Source organism: Suricata suricatta, chromosome 1 (genome assembly GCF_006229205.1).
Source record: "Suricata suricatta isolate VVHF042 chromosome 1, meerkat_22Aug2017_6uvM2_HiC, whole genome shotgun sequence".
NCBI lineage: Eukaryota > Metazoa > Chordata > Mammalia > Carnivora > Herpestidae > Suricata > Suricata suricatta.
Window position 1 is genome coordinate 178,765,706 of NC_043700.1, and position 21,181 is coordinate 178,786,886.

At 40.0% G+C, this 21,181-nt stretch overlaps 1 protein-coding gene across 4 annotated transcripts in view; it reads left to right on the forward strand.

Moving 5' to 3' along the window:
• The window catches only part of KCNIP4 (potassium voltage-gated channel interacting protein 4), a 1,120,978-nt gene that overhangs the window by 1,036,743 nt on the left and 63,054 nt on the right, over window positions 1-21,181 (forward strand). The gene's annotated exons all lie outside the window — the stretch shown is intronic.

A 21,181-nucleotide genomic window follows, 5' to 3' on the forward strand; every position in this document is an offset into this window, starting at 1 on the left:
CAGTTGAGTTTCTGACTCAACTCTTGATGTTGGCTCAAGTCATGATTTTATGTTGATTTTGGCTCAAGTCATAATCTCATGATTGTGAGTTGGAGTCCCACGTCAGGCTCTATGCTAAGTGTACAGCCTACTTAAGATTCTCTCCCCCTCTCTCCCTCTGCCACTCTCCCATTTCAAAATAAAAATAAATAAAATAAAATTTAAAAATAAAAGATAAATCATGCATCTGAGCCCAAAATCTCCTTCATTACAAGATGTTTTATATCTGTAGTCATCACTCTCTTTCTAATCTTAAATTGGCCATTTTATCCTCTCCTTCCACTTAGGCAAATATCTTTTCTGGTCCCAAAGTATGTTCCACCTTGGCTCAAAGTTTTCCAAAGTATGCTGGAGTCCAGCTCCAGCAGGTCCAGGGGTCCCTGAAGGATGGACAGTGTTGGCAAGAAGGATTAAGAGAGCCTTGAGTTTCTTTCTTGATCACCAGGCAAACATCTCTGCTCTGTCTGTTTTTGTGTCTTTATTTGTAGGTCAAGTGATAACATGATATCAGAAAATATAAAGTTTTTACAGTAACTAATTCTTTGTGATAAGATGTTTTAATCATTGGAAGTGATGACATTAAAAAATAGAAATTTTGCATAGTGACTAATTTTTTATAAGATGCTTTAATCATCAAAAGTATACAGTGAACTATCTCATTCATTCTTGCATCAGTCCCCAAGATTAAAAAGTAACAAACCTATCTTATTTTGTATGGGTTGGTTTTTTGCCAGGAATTATGACTTTGTTTTTGATTAACAAGTTACAACCAAGTCATGTAACGCACTTACAGTGAGGTTGAGCAAATCCCACAACCAAGAATATAACAGGATGTCTTCAGCAAAAGACAGGATAACATACATATCATTTAAGCCAGTAAAGCTAAGATTAAAACTTAGGTCAAGCTGTACACAGATAGGCCAGGAGCCATTTCATTAGGCTCACAAACCACAAGAAAAAGAATGCCTGTTAACACGTTGTTTGAGAAAGCCCTTTCTTTGATGCAAGGACAATGGGGGCCTATGTGGGTTGGCCTTGGACCTGAGTTTCTCACAGCCTTATTCATCCTCAAAACTGAAGTCAGGACAAGGTAGTATGTAGATCTTGGGAAGGCACTATGTTCTGTTCTTGTCTTCTTCTAATCTCCAATTTAGGCTTCAATTTTCTTTGGACCAGACTCAAATGGACTACGTTTTTGACCTTGTATTTATTTCTTATTTCCAAATCAGGCTCCTTTTCTCCAGACCAGACTCAAATGCAATTTTTGTGTTTTTAACCTCTTAAAGTCTATGTTTTGGTATGCAGGGCTCATTAGAAGAGGCTTTTGTCAAACATTTATAGTGTTTTGATTCAAAATCTCTTATGCAGTGACAGGAAAATGTTTTTTCTTATGGGGTAACTGTGTCTGATTTAGAATGCTGTAAGGCCTAATTAATGACAACAAGCTTATTTTCACATGAGCAGTAGTAGAAGGAGATACCAGCTTCGCCTCTCTTGGTAGGAGCTCTGCAAACATCTGCCATTTCCTCACTGTGCCTATGTCATCCAGCAAGGCTGATGCGGCTCCCAGGAAAAGTATACTCTTCCATAATATTACTCTTTACCTCTTCTCATCAGAATTTTCAGAAGTGGGGTTTTCTTTTCTTATCTCCACATTATGTCCTAGGATTAGTTTCTCAACACTCTACAATATGGCTTCTATCCCTAGCATTCCACTGAAACTCTCATTTAATCTCATTTAATCTTCCACAAAAAATAACATATATATATAATATATGTAATACATATAATATATATGTAATATATAATATATATACACATATAAAAAAGAAGGTGCCTGACACATAGTAAATACCCCAAAAATAGGAAATTCCCTTCTTCTTATTATTCTGGGTCATTTAACACCATAGTTTTCATGAAAATATCATGCATATTATTGCAATAATCCCATTTCATACCTATTGTAGATTGGATTTAATTTCACAGTTAGTGAACCAACTCCAGCCTGTTGGACGGATGTTATAACTGGAAGGAAAACTGGTAGAGTTCTCCCAGATGGGAGCAGCAACAAATTCCCCCACTGCAGCACTTCTGCCCAGACTCTGTGGTTGGGACACTCCTGAAAAACAGCCCTTGGTACTCAGAGAATCTATACTCACCCTAGAGAGCTATCTAGGTCAAGAGGATTTTGGCTTTCAGGAATTGTACCTCCATGGGATGGCACTATCATGAGAATTGAGCCAGCCCACTGACAAGCTACACTAGAGGCTAGAGTTGGCTGCTTCTGAAAAGGATTGTGTTTCTTCTGGTAACTCAGGGGCAGGAATTTCATTAAATTTATTTCCTAAAATTGTCTTAGTGCTACCTTTGTTTCATAGACTTCCATATTGGGTTAAAATTTTTAGAACCTATACTACCACTATTACCAATGCACCAGCTTAGTCTTCTGGCATTGCTACTACTAGGATGTTATGGATTGAGTGTTTGTGTCCCACTTGACGTTTATGTGTTGAAATCCTAATTCCAATGTAATTATATTAGGAGGTGAGGTCTTTGGGAGGTAAGTAAATCTCAGGGGTAGAGTCCTTATGATGGATTTTGCCTTTATAAGAAATGACATGAGAGAGCCTGCTACCTTTTTCTGCCCTTCACCATGGGATGATTTGAAAAGATAGCCTACAAAATAAGAATCAGGCCCTCAACAGATATAGAATCTGTTGGCACCTTGCTCTCAGACTTCCCGGCCTCCAGAAGTGTGAGAAATAAATTTCTGTTGTTAAAGCCACCCAGTCTATGGTATTCTATTATAGCACCTGAACTGATTAAGAAATCCGTTTTTGAGGAACTCTCCTTGTAGTTTCACCATTATTCAGCTATTTGACATTCAAGACACCATTTGAACACCTCTCAACCTCAGGTTCCCCATCTCTAAAACTGGGCAAGTAGTGTTTCATATGCAGCATTTCAACCATTAGAAAACATATTAATATGCATCCTGTACTGAGGAAGCCATATAACTTGTGACCAATCCAAGGTGCTCAGTATCATTAATTTTCAGTTAATCCTGTGAATGTTAACTCACCATGAATGCATGTGCATGGAAATAAAGAGTCATTTGTTTTTCTGTTGTCATATATTGTTTTTCACAATTCATATGATTAACCATTTTGGGACTCAGCATTTAGTTCAATTATTACCCATTTTTCTCATCACCTGGCACCAACCCTCAAATGAACCATTGGATGAAGAAGAGTAATTTTTCAAAGACAGGAGCTGATTATATAGCAAATGTAAGAATTTTATTTTAGATTTAAAATCCACAGCAATTGTATTGTTATATTGATCTGCTCATCCAATCTTTCAGTAAATATTGGACATTGGCCAGGCAGATTAAAAAATGGCCCTGGTGTCTGTCAGTTAAGCTTCCAATTTTGGCTCAGGTCATAATCTTATGGTTTGTGGGTTTGATCTGCATGGTCAGGCTCTGTGCTCACAGCAAGGAGCATACTTCAGATTTTCTGTCTCCCTCTCTATCTCTGTCTCTGTCTCTGTCTCTCTCTCTCTCTCAAAAATAAATAAATATTTTTAAAATGGCCCTAAAAGAGCTCATCATCAAGAGGGAGAGAAAGATGGTAAAACAAGCTACTATGATAAATCACAATAAGGCAATAGCAAAGGTAGAACACAAAGGTGAAAACAGTTAAGCTCACCAAACAGGATGAGAGGAGTGAAAACGGCACCTGGGGAAGATGATATTTGACTCAGGACTAAAATGATCACTGAGCATTCCCTTGACAGGAAAGGGGTTTTGCATCCATTGGAATGACCAGAAAGACAGGGCAGAGGCAGCATGGAGTTGGGTTTATGTCGAGTGTGGAGCTCATGGTGAAGAGTCATTCAGTAACAGCTAGGGGATATTAGAGCCAGAATATCATGGGTTATGTTCATAATAAAGGATTTGGAATTTGTCCTAAAGGTAGATTTGATATCTGGCTTGAGGTTAAAGACACTTCCCACAAAGATAAGGCTTGGGCTAATCCACAGGCTCCATGATCTCTCCGGAATTACACATAGTAAAATTCTGACTGGCTTATATAAACAATCTCATCTTTTATGGACCCTCCTTCCTCTCCTAGGGAAGGTTGAGCCTTGATGACATTATTTTTCTAACAGAAAATATTCCTGACCTACTAGCATTTGTCCATGTTTGGAATGAATAAAGTATTGACTTATTTCCTTCTCCCCTTAAACTACTTTGGATGCCTCTAAATTACTACTCTCTAGAAAACTGGCCTGAACATCTGATGAGCATGAATTTTGTATCTGCATGGAATTCTTTAGACAATCAAGTGTCTAAGTCCCCAGGCCAATGCAAATTCAATTTCCAAAGGAAATGAATGTCTCAGGAAACCCCAGAATTGACCCTCTCCTAAGAAAATATGAAGTTCATCCCAGAGTCATGAGTATAGGTCTGTGCCAACCCATGAAAAATCCAAATGGTTTTTACAATCTACAATCCTTTCAGTTTTGCTTAAAACTTTCAAGTAGAGAAAATTCCAATTATTTCCAAAAGGGAAAACTGACCTTCCTTGGATGCAAAAGGACAAAGTTACCAAGTCCTCAAGATGAGAGTCCTGCTGAAGGGTCTTCCACTCTTCCTCTAAGAACTAGTCAGTCTTCTTTGAAAATAATTCCCCAACTCAATACGCTAGAAAATCACAATGATGTTAAGTTATACTTGGCAGCCAGGCACTGCCAGAGGTGAGGAAATTTCATTCCATGGCATCTGGAGAGGCTTTTTATCACTCTGGATCTGTTCTTGCAGGGCTTGATTTGCTGGGAAGTGTCCCCAGTGCCTTTCATCCTTTTACCAGTCACAGCTCTGAAGAAGGGAGCTTCCCCTAAAGCATTTGCCCCACCTCTTAGGAAAGAAGCATATGGAATTTCAATCAGGGGGCATCTTGAGAAAATCCTCGCCACTATTTAAAAATTGGTTGATAAAAGCATTTCCAACTGTGTTTGCTAAACAGAACTATTCACCTTTGTCAGCGTGGTGGGTTGCAAACCTTAGGAAAGGTATCTCCCCTCTCAAGCATCCCTCATCTCAGTACTAAAACATAGGAAATGTCTTCACGTTGTACTTTAAAAAGCAGCCTGGTAAGCCTTGCCATCCAAATGTTGGTGATAATTATCATTAACACTGATAATAAGTATCTTCCACTGGATGATGTTGATTATTTTACACATTCAATAAACAATTCTTTGATGAAAAGAGTTTGGGGTTTTCAAGAAGTCAGTGTCTCAAGAAGGATTCAGATTAGTGTGACCAGTATGTCTCTGGGGGTGTCTGCCCACTGAGGTAAGGGTCTGCAGACTATGTTACATGAGACCATGGCAGCAAGCACGACTTAGAATTCTTCATTTTATCACTTATTTTTTTTACCTAAGTCATTGAGTTGACCTTTCTGACTTCAGTTAGGACTCCTGTGAAATCTGAGTGGTAGCTTGGCACAGTACAGTCCTAAGCATGAGGTCGTCCCTCCCCTCTTCGGTCCAGCAGTGAACATTCACAGCGTGCTCTTATGTGGGAGCTGCTGTTCATGCTCAGCAGTTGTGGGCAGCATAATTTTTTCATATTAATTCTTTGAATAGCAATCCATCAGTATTAGATAGTATTTCTATGAAGATAGTATTTCTTTATTTTTTGTCATGATTCAGGTGATTGGGTTTCTTGCAGTGTTAAGGATTAATTATTAGCTACTAAATTTGTATGAAAAGAGAGGCTGGGGTAGGAGGTATTACAAAAATAATAATGATGTTGGTTATCCAGTGATAATAATAAAAGTAATTATGACCACCATTCACTTAAAATTTATTGTGTGAGCAGGACTGTGTGAATTTAAGGAATGTAAGCTAATGTAGGCAGAGAGAGAGTTCCATTACCAGATGAGCAAAGGGTATTTTTATTTTATTTTAATTTTTTAATGTTTTATTTATTTTGAGAAAGAGAGAGAAAGAGCATGAGTGGGGAGGGGCAGAGAGAGAGAGGAGACACAGAATAGGAAGCAGGCTTCAGGCTTTGAGCTGTCAGCACAGAGCCCGACGTGGGGGTCAAACCCACGAATGTGAGGTCATGACCTGAGCTGAAGTCGGAAGCTTAACCGACTGAGCCACCCAGGCACCCCAGCAAAAGATATTTTTAAAGAACTAAAAAGCGGAAAGCACAAGTGAATTTCAGTAGAAATAAGAATCCTAAAGTGGAAAATTATCAGGAATTAAGGTTCATACTTCCAGAGTCATATTTTTCTTACTTTTTAAATTTTTAAAAAATTTTAAAAAAATTTTGCCTCTCTGAGCTCCTAATTCAGAAATGATTTCCCAAGGTGTTCAACAATTCCTCTTTGCTTAAATACCAAGAGAGACAATTGTGTCTCTGATTTCCCAATCCTGATGCTCCAGTGAGTAGAGCTGATGGGCCAATCTTGTTTCAGGTGTTCTCCCATAATGCCCCCTAGTGTCCTCCTCTGTTCCACTCAGTAATGGGCATTGAGAAAGAGTTCAGCAGTTACAAATGGTGCTGCAGAGCCTTGCTTGTGAATAGGGTAGGGGAGGCACAAGTGTAGAATTTAGTTAATTTGTCCCAGGTCATTTAACCAACATGAAGCAGAACCTGGAATAAACCCAAACCTGTCTAGCACCCAAGTTCACATTATTTCCTTGGGCTTTCTTGCTGTCCAATTAAAGTATTAGATCACTGCTGCTCATTGGGGACTTAAGGTTGGCGTCAGTGAGATACAACAGTGAGGGGCATTGTGAAGCTGCTCCTCACCTGAGAACCCCATCCCATGTCATGAAAGGAGGACAAGGAAGTGAGAGGGCCTTTGGGGAAGCAGTGAGTCATTGCCTATCACACAAGATGGCTTCAGACAAGTCCTTAAGATCAGTACCTCTAGAACATTAATGTGCATACAACTTGCCCGAAAGTCTTATTGAAAGGCAGATTCTGCTTCAGTTCTCCTGCAATGGGACCTGAAAGTCTACATTTTTAGTGAGTTCTTAGGTGATACCAATGCTTGGCTCCTGCCCCAGAAACACACTATGTGGAAAAGAACGAAGGAATCTGAAGCAGTTCCCTGGACCTACCCTCCCGCTGTTCAGATAGCTGGGTACTTGGCAAGCTCGCTCCTCTGTGTTTTGCCTTTCCACCCCGTCCAGTGACAGGATGAGCAACAACACCTTCAGCAGCTTGCTGGCCCAGCCAAATAAAGAGGATGTCTGGCTAAAAAAAAAATGTTGGAAAGTAATCAGTGGGTGCTACAACAGCTCATTTATTTGAAGTTTGTCTTGTTAAGATACACAGGCTATTTTGTGCCAGAATTTTTTTTCCTTTTCCCCTAATTCAACTTTGGAAAAACTTACTAATATGCATGGTGAGTGGAATTTTTACACATCTTGCTGGTTAAAAAATATATGGAGCATACTCAGAAGTCATTATTTGACATTATTTCGATGTGTGTGTGGGCTTTTTGGTGCTACCCTTCCTGGTTCTGACAGAAGCTCAGGGTCTAATTATTGCTATATATTTACTGATGCTTAAAATATATTAGATAAAATGGAAAATCAATTATACACATTATCTCATTTTGTCCTGACAAAAACCTAGGAGCTATGTGCTATTTTTGTTACCATTTTAGTGAAAATGAAACTAAGGGCATGTCATAAGAGGTGACCAGGAACAGTCTATTACTATCTAACACTCATTTGACTCCTTCAGGAAACATTTCCATGCTGCCCTCACTCCCATGGACACCATACCCTTGACTTTCAGTTGATGGTTCATTCCATTGCCCACCTCAACTTATCTTCAATCCAGATTTTCTCCTCTTCTGCCCCCTCATGGGGAAGTTGGAAATGTTGGGAAGCCATTCGGGCTGCATCCAGTCCCTGTTTATTGTGGGTATGCTTTATTGCTGCCTTCCTTGGACTTATTTCATTAGTTACCATTCTCAGTATCCTCTGTGGTAGTCCTTGATATTTTCCAAAACCCCAATTCCAGATGTGCCTCTAGTCCTCTCTGCCAATGTCTTCTTCTTTCACTTTAGCGAAAACATGGACACAAACATTCCTAGAATATAGTTTTTACTGTTAATATTAGAAAAATGCAAATTATTATTATTTAGACAACTAAGAATACAAATCTCTCTCCACATAGGAAGTTGGAGGTAAATGGTTCCTCAGATAAACACACTTGGTTAATGTTGTCATTAGACTCGGATTTCTTTCCTCCGTCCTGAGCATCTAACTCTTTGTCCTTAGCTTCTACCTCCTAGTTACAAGATGGCTGTCTCATTCCAAGTGTCATAATTCATACTACCAAGTTCGAGGAAGGAAATATACTTTTATGGAGCAAAGTAATTCTCCAAAGGTCCTCAGTAGAAATCTCTCTAATGTATATTTGGCCCAAACTTTGTCATTTGCCAAACTTCACCAACAGAGGGGAATGGGATAGCCATGCTTAGTTTGGATCAAACATGGTTCATCCTCTGGAGACCAACCAGGGACCAACCTTTCCTAAGTACATTGCCACAGGCACAAAACTCACACTTGGCTTCTACAAACTGAGAAAGAAGGTGTAGTATGGCTACTGAACAACAACCTACAGCGTCTAAATCACTTCCCTTATCGTTGCTTTTCTCTTTCACCAGCTTCTTTCTACCTACCTCAGAAGTGCCATGTGGAGTCAACTGTCCTCTTCAAATTTCTGGTCTCTTCCTTTCTGAGTCCAGATTCTTCACCTCCCCTCCCCTCTTAGCCCCATTTCTTCTCTCATTCTCTTTGCCCCACTAATGATCACCTCTCCAGTTTTCAACTTCTCTTTCGCATTTTCCTTCAAATACATTCTAGTTTTCTATAAGAATTAATCAAAACAATTAAATTAAAATTTTTAATAAATTAAAGCAAAGCGAAACAAAAAGTAACCTTTTCTTAGCCCTATAATGTCTTTAAGCTGCTATTTTGGCTCTGACTTTTTTTCATTAACAAAATCTCCAAAAAGAAATCAATACTCTATGCTTTTCTCTCCTTCCCTCCCCTCCCCTCCCCTCCCCTCCCCTCCCCTCCCCTCCCCTCCCCTCCCCTCCCCTCCCCTTCCCTCCCCTCTCCTTCCCTTCCCTTCCCTTCCCTTCCCTTCCCTTCCCTTCCCTTCCCTTCCCTTCCTTCAACCCTGCTTTTTGACCACACCAGAGAAAAGGGCACAGTGCCATCAAACTCTGATCCAATTTAACAACCTTTCTGTCAGGATCCCTCATGGTCTGAGAACCTTACTCTTCCTTGATCCCGGAAGCTCTGCAGAATTCTGCCACTGTTTATCTTCAATCTGTGTACCCAGCCAGTCACTTCCTTGATTTGTTCATCTGCATCTCATGTATTGGATCTTCTTTTACTAGGTTGTAAGCAACTTGAGGAAACAAACCTCAAATGTCCTCAAGGAAATGGGTCTTATTCATCATTTTGACCTGCGCAACCTGTGGAACAGAATTTACTCTCTTGCAAAATTTCCTGTTTCCTTGAATCCTGCTTTTACCCTCTCCAAACCATCCTGCTCTCAGAGTTATATCTCTAAAAGTACAAATCTGATCACAGTAGTTCCTTATTTAAAAACATGAACTCCTTAGCATGTCAGCCAAGTTCCTTCACAAAACAACCCAAGCCAATTTGCAACCTGAAGTCCTTCTACTATATCTCCCCTTCACACACACACACACACACACACACACACACACACACACACACACACACACACCATGAATACATTGTAAGGCACTGTTTCTCAAAGAATGGCCCATGGATCACTTTTATTAGAATCACTTGGGAAACTTCTTCTTAAAATGAAATATCTGGGCTACATTCGGGCCAAGTTAATCAGAATCATTAGAGTTGACCTAGGTTAGGTATGTACATTTTTAATATGCCTTCAAGGCAGACCTAAATACACACTAAAGTCTGAAGCCATGGCTTTATATCATATCTAATAAGCAAAAACTCAGTTAAATCTGAACTGTCCCATTTTTCTAATTTCTAAGCATGTATTATATCAATTTAATTTTTTTTCATTTTTCTCTGTGAGGAAGGGAAATCTCTAAGGAAGAGCTGAGAACTAGACCAAGTATCACTGGGTCAATGGGCTTATTAAAAACTTGTTTCTGTTAACAATTTAATTCACCCGAAGGAGAGTTCTGCATCATTGCTTTGATTATCTTTGAACAAAGTACACCAGATCATTTGCTTTTCCATCTGGATATTTTGGTAATGATAGAATTTGAATACCTAATATTTGAGAAGACTTATGATCTGTGGTTTATTTTCCTTGTGTAAATTAAGGGAAGGTTCTGTCCTTCTGGGTTGGTTGGTGACATCAATAGTAACACCAGCCATAAATAGTCACTTGGTGTATTTCCCCAATGTGTTGAGTTCATTTTTTTATGTATTTCATATGCACCAGCCATTTCTCCTGATGCTCCAGTCCCAGCAGGCTGACTTTTCATATCTGTGGAAGAATCAAATGCAATGGCATTTAACAAGCACATAGTTGCCTTAAATGAAAGCATTCCAAGTTTCTAGTTGAAATTCAAATGGAATTTTTTGAAATTTTACAAATGAAAAATCCATGTTTTGTGAAGACTTACTTACCTCACTTATTTACTGTAAAAACTCATGATTCAATGGCAAAAGACAATTTCTCTTGTTTATTCTTGCTGTTGGTTTTCTCCCCATTCTCCGTCCCAGCTCTAACCCTTTCCATTCATCTTGGTGACCATGAATATAGAGTGAAATATTAATGGATTGTGACAATTGTGCTCATGTTAAAGATCAAAGCTGATTGTTACATTGTAAACAGCATCAGGATTAGTAAGGAAAATTATCAGAATTCCAGATCCAATTGTATGTTTCCTTTTCATACAGACATAGTTTTAGTCTCAGTTGATCTCTCTCTCCCCTCCCCCTTCCATTTCCATTGGCTTTCTCTTCTTCCATCGACTCAGATAAATAAACCCACCAAAACACGTTGCTTTTGATATTATCTCTGACCTGAGGTCACAGAAAAAAGAGTCACAATGAAAATAGAAATCAAATCAGATCCATAAACGGATGCCAGAGGGGACAATAAAATAAAGGACAAAGAGACTGGTCCAAGTATCTCATTTTCTCCACCAAATGACTTTCAGCCTGAACAATGGTTTGCTTTTGCAGTCTTTGCTCGCCAACAACAACAAAGAAGAAAATTGTTTCAAGTGATGAGCTGTCCATGCTGGGAGCTAGAGAAACGCAGATTGGTCCCAGTTGCCAAAGAGGGGCAAATATTTTTGAGTGCTGCAGTTAGACACAGACATCAGTGTTCACCTTGGTCTGAATGAGTCTTGCAGAGTTCACATAAGTTTATGTCCAGTGGAGTGCTGCTGAAGAATTCAGATTTCTCCAACTTTGCTTCTGAGTTCCTGCCCTAAACAGCATACTTGCCAGCACTCCAACAGTCAGTAGCTTCTGGAGTCCAGGACCAGGCTAGGGTTTCAACCTGCTGTGGAGTAGGAAGGTTAGAAGGAACAGTGTAGATGCAAGCAGCCTCCTGAGATGAGCAGCAGTTGCATGCCACTCCCATGGGGCAACCCCAATATGAAGGAAAATTTCGAATGAAATTGCAAGGGTTTGTTACTCAAACATTCCTGATCTCAGAAAGCAGGATGCTGTGCACTATGAGCAACAGAGTGACAGTTATTGAAACTCATCCTGATAATGCAGTTGATGGTCAAGAAAGGCAGAAAATATATAACCAGGTCAGTCATTTTAGAAATGGAAAGAGAGGAAGAAAAAGAAAGTGAGAGAGATTGAGAGAGAGACAGAAAGAAAATGAGAGAGATCAGTAGCTGGGGTCCAAATCTAGACAGAGAGGTTCCAGAGTATAATTTCCTCCAGTGTTAACTTTACACTTTGTAGCTTGTACTGTGGCCTCTTGGCAGGGATTTAAGCAGGTCGGTCAAACAACAACAACAAAAATATTTTCTATAAAGAACCCAGGTGTTTCTCCATCTCAGCCATAACACCTTCTAACCAGTCCATTAACACTAAATGGCATGTGCACTTTCTAGTTCTTTGTCTTCTCCTAACAAAATTCCTAGGTCACATTCTGTTGGGGTGGTTCCCAATTCCCAATGATTTGCAGAGTATAGACTACTACTGTCACTGAAGGGACCAGGTTACTACATACATAAATGAGAGTTTGCCACCTCTGAAAGACTATAATACTAAAGATATAAGCTGTTTTTGCTCAAGGTGTCCTGGGTATAGAAGGGATGAAGGGGACAGATGCAGCTTCCCTCTGTTGCTGGGATGGCTGCTGGAAGACAAATACCAGCCCTGGACCCTAAAGAGCTAGTTTTGCTTGGACAAGAAACAGCTGGTGCTGGGTAGATCATTGACAACTGATTTTAAAAGCAAAGTTGAAAGGAGCTTCCAGGAAAAAAAGTATTGGATGCAGTGGTGGAGATGGGGGTGAGCGACTCCAAATAGTGATCTGAAATCCTCGAAAAACCAGTTCACCCTTACTAACTCTGGATGCAAACCTGTTTGACAGAAAAGAGAGTATAGTTGACCTTTAATCAGTGATGGCACAAACAGCAACCCATCCAGCGTATTTTAACAGCTACTCCTTTAATAAACAGCAAGGTTGGTGGGGCTGATAAGGACACTTTCTAAGCTGAATGTGCTCGATTTCATCATATTGACTAGACTAGCATAAAATATGACAAGACAGGGATGCCTGGGTGTTGGGTAAGTGTCCAACTTCAGCTCAGGTCATGATCTCATAGTCCATGGGTTTGATCCCAGTGCTGGGCTCTGTGCAGATAGTTCAGAGCCTGGAGCCTGCTTTAGATTCTGTGTCCCCCTCTTTCTTTGCTCCTCCTCCACTCGTACTTTGTCTCTTTCTCTCTCAAAAATAAACAAACATTCAAAAATTAAAAATAAAATAAAATATGACAAGACAGATGGCTAAACAGCTACAAATAAAATATAAATGATTGTGTTTATAAATAAATCAACATGAATAATGACATTATTTTAAAGCACAAGAATTAAAACATACAATAATTGTTATCCTGAGAGCGCTACATCAAGTTGCCTCTAAATGGAGGCAGAGATTTCATCTCAGCACTTACTGACATGGATGCTATGGGTGGGTCATGGTCTCTGATGTGTCATTCATCATTCTTGCAATATATGAATGGAGGAGTTATAGACCTGTTGCTTTCATGGCATCATTAAGTGTTTTATTTATATGTTTAATCTTATGCCTAGAACTTTGCATTGCCATGCTCCCAGGAATACTCTGTGTTTTTTATAGGAGTAACATAAAATGGGTATGAATTAACCTAGCAACATAGACAAGCTGATTTTCCATTGTGTGGCAGGGTGTTTACTCCTGTGTTCAACAGCTCATCCAAGAGAAAGTATATTAAGAGAAATTTGCCCCATGAGCATCCAGTCTCTCCACACTTCCAGAATCTACAATCTAGTCTTATATTGAACCAGATCAATAAAAAGCTGACTTCGGCCCACAAAGCCCTTTGACAGTTGCCTTTACTGAATCAGAGTTTGGCATGATGTCATCAGGCTGTATATTATAAAATGGCTCTGTAAAGCTTGCTGTCACACACCAGAGAGAACATCACTACATCATATGGTGTCCTGTCCATGACAATCCTGGGAGTAATTCTGTCTGGTCTCAGTACCAAGAACGACTGTGCTGCTCCTGGGCAATGGTGTATTTGTGCTTTTATCTCACAAATTTTGAACAATGACTAACTGACCACATTTTCCAGAAAGTAGCAATGTGTTTTCCTCCCTGCTTTCTGAAAATATGTCCCTGAGGGTCCTGAACCTTTCTAAAATATATTTTCCACATGATAAGCTTTTTAGAAAATGCAAGAAGACAAGAATCATCAGACTTTTTCTCTAAAAGAGCCAGATAGTAAATATGTTAGATATCACAGGCCTCATGTATCTCTATGGTATATTCTTTCTTCAGCCATTTAAAATGGTGGAAACTGTTCTTAACTTGCGGACCTTACAAAAACAGAGGTGCCTGGATTTGGCTTATAAGCTATAGTTTACTGTCTCTTGTTGGAGGATTACTGGATGGCTTATTTTTGAAAACTGACATGTGATTTCAGGATCTTCACCATTGTGTTTGTATTAACATTGCTATTGGTGCCAGTTGGTACTGTTGGCACTGACATGAGGTAGTAAGAGCATATAGAAGGTCAACAGCTCCTATGGATGACAGCTTGGTCTAAGTGAAGGCCAGTGTCATAAAGGCAACTCTACAAATGAAGATGTCAAGTCATCCAAAGATGGAAGAGAACTAACTTAGCACACAGCTCACTGCCATGGCAGAACCATGCAAACTCATAAGGATGTGAGTTTATTCCACACAGAATGGAATTCTGTTTCATACACTGTGTGGGGCAATTTCCTGAAAGCCAAACAGCAAGATTCATCAGATGAAGTAAATGTTCACTCTGTCATTTTGTTTATGTTTAGCATATTAATTTGGTTTGGTCTCACATCTGTGTAAGAATACTGCCCAACATCCACAACCACACTCTTTGGTTCAAAACTGCATCCTGCAACTTCCTTACTAAGATTAATGTATTACATATTACATACAGCTTCTAGAATGGATTGTGCTGCCATTTTTTTATACCTGTCCATTTACGCACATCTAAATAAGGAATAATAAAAATAATTTGAAAACAAGGAAGAGAATCAAGAGAAAACTGTGCCTTTAGAAGAATCCCATACATTTCTCAAACTGGAGGGAAAGCTTGAGTAGTCATGAAGATGTTCATTTTATCCTCTCCCTAATTCTTATTTATTTTAAAACTTGCATTTGGTGGCACTGGGTGGCTTAGTCGGTTAAACGTACGTCAGCTCATGTCATGACTTCAGTTTGTGAGTTTGAGCCTTGCATCGGACTGTCTGCTGTCCACACAGAGACCACTTCAGATCTTCTGTCTCTCTCTCTCTCTGCCCCTCCCCAACCTGCACTCTCTCTCTTTCAAAAATAAGTAAACAACAAAAAAAACCCTTCCTTTCTTCTTTTATGCAATTTCTTGCCCCGTAACACCCTTGTCTCCCTCCTATACACACATCCATGTACTCTGCAACTAATGTATTTTAATTTTTAACTTATTTTTAAGTAGTAAAAACAAAGCATAGTTATGGTAACAACTCAAGGGTATAAGTGATAGATCTTTTTCCCAATCTAATCCCTCTTCCTGATCCCATCTCCAGAGGAAACCACCATGAGTATTTTCTTGAATTTCCTTCCAGAAGCCTTGGGTTTTGTTCCATTTGCAAAAATGCTATCTCTTTACATTTCAAAATTACATCTTTCAAGAAATCAAGTGGGCTAATTTAAAAAGACAGTGATTTTTGGTGTGGCACGGAGGGACAGAGAGCCCTAAGAAACCCATACCTGATGTAGGATGTCTATGGAAGAGGAAGGAGACAAAATTGCTTTCTGAAAGGTCCCAGAGATCTGTGAGAGGATGAGCACTCAGGAAATACACACATGTACTAATTGCCAGAGGCTGGGATTGTGGGGGACCAGCCCACGCACCAGAGTCTAAGGCTCCCTGAGTAGGGGGTTGGTGTTGGTGAAATATCTACAAGAAAGAACACAGACAACATGAATGGTGGAAGAGACCACACTTTACTGTGAAACTTGGTGTCTTATATACCATAGGTGATTACATCTTTCTTTTAATGATCACATTATTTGCAACTTCTTAGGAATCTCATGTTTTAAAAAAGATCATTGTTTTCACGGAAGAGAGAACAGAAAGTCAAAGACAGGAATGAGGTACAGAAGATCAAAAAACATAATTCATCACTCAAAATACATCAGCGGGGGTCTTATTTTGCGTATATAGTGTAATATTAACTGAAGCTTATGACAAGGCTATTTTTCTTTAAAGGTTCAAGCAATAGTCTGTGAGTAAGGTGTCTCTAACCAGGAAGGGAGTTTCGATCAGAAAGTCTGCCCATTACTGAAACCACAATTACCAAGAGGCATGAATAATAGGAGAACTAACCCCAGTCTCTGATCCATTTAGGTCAAGCAGTCAAGAGCACACATTTTCAAGTAGGGGGAAGCAGGGTCCCAATAGGCCACAGAACACTGTACCCCAATCTCCCAGGACCTACGTTCTTTTTGTCCTGATTCTCAAATGTGGGGAGGGCCAACCGTTATCCAGGGTAGCGCCTTCCTAGACAAAGCTAGGGACTTTGCGATTACATACGCTCTCCCCAGAGGCTTTGCCGTCACAGTGGAATCACCTCCGCAGGCTTTTTGGCTGGAGGGGCCCCAACATGGGATGAGCTTGTGTTCTGAGGGGTGGGAGATTGGAGGTGAACATAAGATGAAGCTAGAGGAGACGAGCCAAATCCCAGGTAGTTTTGAAGTCATGCCTTTTTATTTTGCCCAGAAAACCTTGGGCAACCAACATCCAGTTTTAAGCAAGAGACCTTGGAACTGCACTTCTGAGGGAGATATAACTCTAGAATCTGAGAAATGGAGTCATACATCTGAGTGACATATGATAGAACCCCAAGTCACAGCCCCCAGAACTTTTGACTCAGGTCCGGTATGAAGACTGAGCATTTGCATCTCTAACAAGTTCCAGGGATGTGGATGCTATTGGTCCAGACCATGCTCTGAAAAACATTAGATTAGAAAGATGTAGGAAAAATAGAAGAAGAAAAAAAGCAAAAACAAAAAGGTAAGTTTGGATGCCAAGTAGATAGAATAAAGCAGAGGAACAGAGTTGGAAGGATTCAAGGCTCAGTCCCAGGTTCTGACTGTAACATGCCGTCACTGAGGCAGGGAAGGGAGCAAGAGGAAGAATGTTTGCCAAAAACAAGATAATTACCTTAGGGAACAAGATATTGCCTTACCTTGCTTATAACATTATGATGCATGAAGGGGGAATTATTGAGTTGGCAGATAAATGTATTTGTAGGTAAGAAGAGATGTCTAAACTAATAAAGTTTAAGGAATCATTATGATATAATAGACAATAATCACATGAAAGATTAATTAAAGAGAGAGAAACTGTAAACATGAGAAGGCCCAGAATAGATCACAGGTAACACTAACATAGATATTTTGAATAAGATAATCCTATTTTTTAAAAACTCTATGCATAAAAGACACTCCATGGCCTTCCTTCCTCTGCTCAAAATGGAGGGAAGTAGAATCTAATATGTTTACAAAATCAATTAGCTAATTACTGTAGTGTTATGTAGTTCATATATATAATTTTCAAAAGAAGAAACTGAATCAAAGAAACACTAACTTAAGTGACTGACAGAAATCATCACCAGGCCTCGGGGAGAACTTGTTATTTAAAGAAATTTTTCATTAATGCCTAGGGGCACCTGGGTGGTGCAGTCAGTTGACTGTCCAACTCTTGATATTCACTCAAGTCATGATCCCAGGGTTGTGGGATTGAGCGCCACATCAGGCACCCTGCTGGTCATGGAGCCTGCTTAAGATTCTCTCTCTCTCTCTCTCTCTCCCTCTCCACCCCACCCCTGTCATGTTCACTTACTCACTCTCTCACCCTCTCTCTAAAATAAATAAAATGAAAAAAATCATAATAAAAGAAAAATACCTTCAAAACCATGATTGGGAAAAATCAGGACATTGAGAATGTCCACGAATAGGGAAATGGGTTAATGAGTACACAACCTTAAAAATGATCCAAAAGCTTTAGTTACAAATAGCAAGTTTCAGAATATGTGCATTATGATAATTTATGAAGAAATCACCAAAACAAAACAAATATTTTATTTGAGATTCTTTGCCAATTTGTTTTCTTCCCTCATTATTTTATTATGAAATATGTCATGCCTTACAAAGAGCTGCTATAACGTGTGTGCAATTTAGTGAATAGTAGGTATAGAACTAATGCCCCTCTACCCAGCATCCAGCCTAGGAGAGAAAATACCACCTTGGCTGGCCCTTCTCCAGGCCCAGCCCCCACTTCACACTGGAGGTAAACACGTGCTGGGATGCGTGATGACTATTCCCTCCTTTTCTTTATGGTTTTTCAACATGTCTGGTTGAATCATTATGGAAACAGAATCATGTGTTTATATTCTTTTTTTTAATAATGTCTATTTATTTATTCTGAGAGCGCATAAGCAGGGGAGGGGCAGAGAGAGAGGGATAGATAGAATCCCAAGCAGGTTTCATGCTGTCAGCTCAGAGCCCAACACATGGGTAGAACTCATGAATCATGAGATGAGGACTTGAGCCAAAATCGAGGGTCAGATGCTCAACCGACTGAGCCACCCAGGTGCCCCCGTGTTGTTTATGGTCTTATGTGATTTTCATGTTTTTGCTTAATATTATACTTGCAGTATTGATTCACACACACACACACACACACACACACACACACACACACACACACATTGTTACAGGTTGAATTGTGCCCCTACCTCGCAATTCATTTAATCGAATCCTAAATTCAAGTGCTGCAGAAGGTGACTTTGTTTAGAAATAGGGTCATGTTAAAATAAGGACCAATGCTCTCATATAAAAGCAACCTTTAGACAGGGAGACAGACACCTGCACCAGAAGCAGTCCATGGAGAAGAGACAACAGAGGGAGAAGAGGACCAGTGATGAGCTAAGGAATGTCCAAGGCTGCTGGAAGCTCAGACACACGTTACAGTTCCTTTCCCTGGTACCTTCTGAGCAGGCATAGTCCTTGATTTTGGACTTCCCAACGACTGCAGAACTTATTTGACTTGAAGCCACCCAGTTCTTGGCACTTCATTACAGAAGCCGCGAAGAAATGCACATGGAAGAAGGCACTCATCTTCACTGCTTGTAGGGTATTCTGTCAAATCAGCAGACCACCATCATGCAGGCACCCTTGCGTCAATGCTCATGTGAGTTACCAGGTTTTGCTTTATGACTTAGGCTGCTTTGGAAATTCTTGTGCGTCTCTCCTGGTGCACCTAAGACAATATCTGGACTATCTGCCTAGGAAGAAAGATATGCTGGCTCTCGGGGCTTGTACATCTTACATGGTAAGTTGGAGTGGCTTCTAGAGAGATGGTGGCAGTGTAGGACCCAGTGGCAGAACGTAATGGTCAGTCTACATCATCCCCAACACTATTATTGCCTGCAACACTTTGTATTTTCTACAGGAATATATAAATTAAATGGTTTAAATAGTGGTCTGGAAGGATACATAGCAAACATAAAATGTCAGTTACCTGTGAAGAAGGGAAAAGAGCATCACTGGAATTTGGGGTAATTAAAAGTGAATAAAGCAATGAGAAAGAAGGGGCGCCTGGATGGCTAAGTTGGTTGAGCATCTGACTTTGTCTCAGGTCATGATCTCATAGTCTCTGGGTTTGAGCCCCACATCGGGCTCTGTGCTGATAGCTCAGCAGGCTGGAGCCTGCTTCAGATTCTGTGTCTCCCTCTTTCTCTGCCCCTCTCCCACTCATGCTGTCTCTGTCTCCCTCTCAAAAATACATAAACATTAATTTAAAACAAAAAGAAATGAGAAAGAAAGAAAAGAAAGAGATGGGGAAAGGAAGAAGTAGTCAAGGAGGGAGGCATAGAGGAAGATTTAGGGGCGAAGGAAGAAGGAAAGGAAGGAGAAAAGGAAGGAAAAGAAGGAAAGAAGGAAGGGAAGAAGGGAAGGGAAGGAGGGGGGAAGAAAGGATGGAAAAGAGAAAAAGAAGGAAGAGAGAGAGCTGGCAAGGAGAGAATGTGAAAGAGGAGACATTCCACATTTTCCAGAAGAGCCAGAGTATAAACTGATTAGCAATGTGTAAGTTCAGGAATCAATTTGTACCCTGTCTCTTCAGCTAGCTGCAGATGCTATGAAATACTTGGCTTTGGACCACCAAAGTTCTTCTGTTGCTCAGGAACAAAGATTTACATTGAGCCGAGGTGTGTTAATTTGCTCTCCTTAGTCTAATAAGCAAAGCCCAGCATAGGCCGGGGAGCTGCTCCGTTCCTCAAAGGCATGTGATTTGCATAACGGATGGAGTGTCCATCAGCACAGCTGGGAAGCCTGATCTGAGAGCAGTCCCTATGCAGGCTCCTATTTGCTTCCCCACCACTGGGGAGAAAAACAGTAATACTAATTAATTGGTCTGGGACACTGTGTTTCGAACTTCCAGGCATGATAATCATTAGATATCTGGAAAAGTTCGAGGCAATTTCAGTTAAGTTTGTGAAGGCAGCCAAAATAATTAGGCCGAAATAGTGCCATCTACTGCCTTCTTTTACAAATGGTCAATACTTCCAGCTTTTCATTAGGCCCATCGAACTTTCTAAGGGAGCCACAAAACTATATATTGAATTGTTTTCAGGTTTCCCTACCTGCAGAGTTTCTACATGATCTGTATTTGATCATGTTTAGAGAGAGTAGATGATATTACGTTCCAGTTTCCTAAGAAGGTAGTTTTCGGGATTTGGGTCACGCAATTGCCTTGGAAGTTTGAAATTCCTGATTAAGCTTAGAGCCTGGCCCTAGGCTAGCGCTTAATGAATGCATTCAGAAATGAATGAAGAGGTGAACGAATTAATGAATATAAAATAATAAAAATATTTTGGGTGAGATCCAAATCATGCGCATTCATTTTCTATTACTGCATAACAAACTATCACAAGTTTAGGGGCTAAAAACAACACTCACTCATTAACTGACAGTAGTGTGCCTCAGGAGTCCAGCATAACGTGTCTGTTCTCTGCTAATGGAATCACAAAGCCAGACTCCAGGTATCAGCCAGGCTGACTTATTTTCTCTACGGGAATCCTAGTTCCTGCTGTGGCTGTAACATTCCTTGCCACGTAGCTCCCTTTTCCTTTAAGCCAAAAATGGTGATTCTAACTTTTTCCACTTCCCATTTCTGGCTTATTTTTGTTCAATCAGCCAGAGAAAGCTCTCTGCTTTTAAAAGATCTCATGTGATTAGGTCAGGCTCACTCAGATAATCTCCTTATTTTACAGTTAACTGGTCAGCTGTGCCCAGTAACATTACCTATCACAG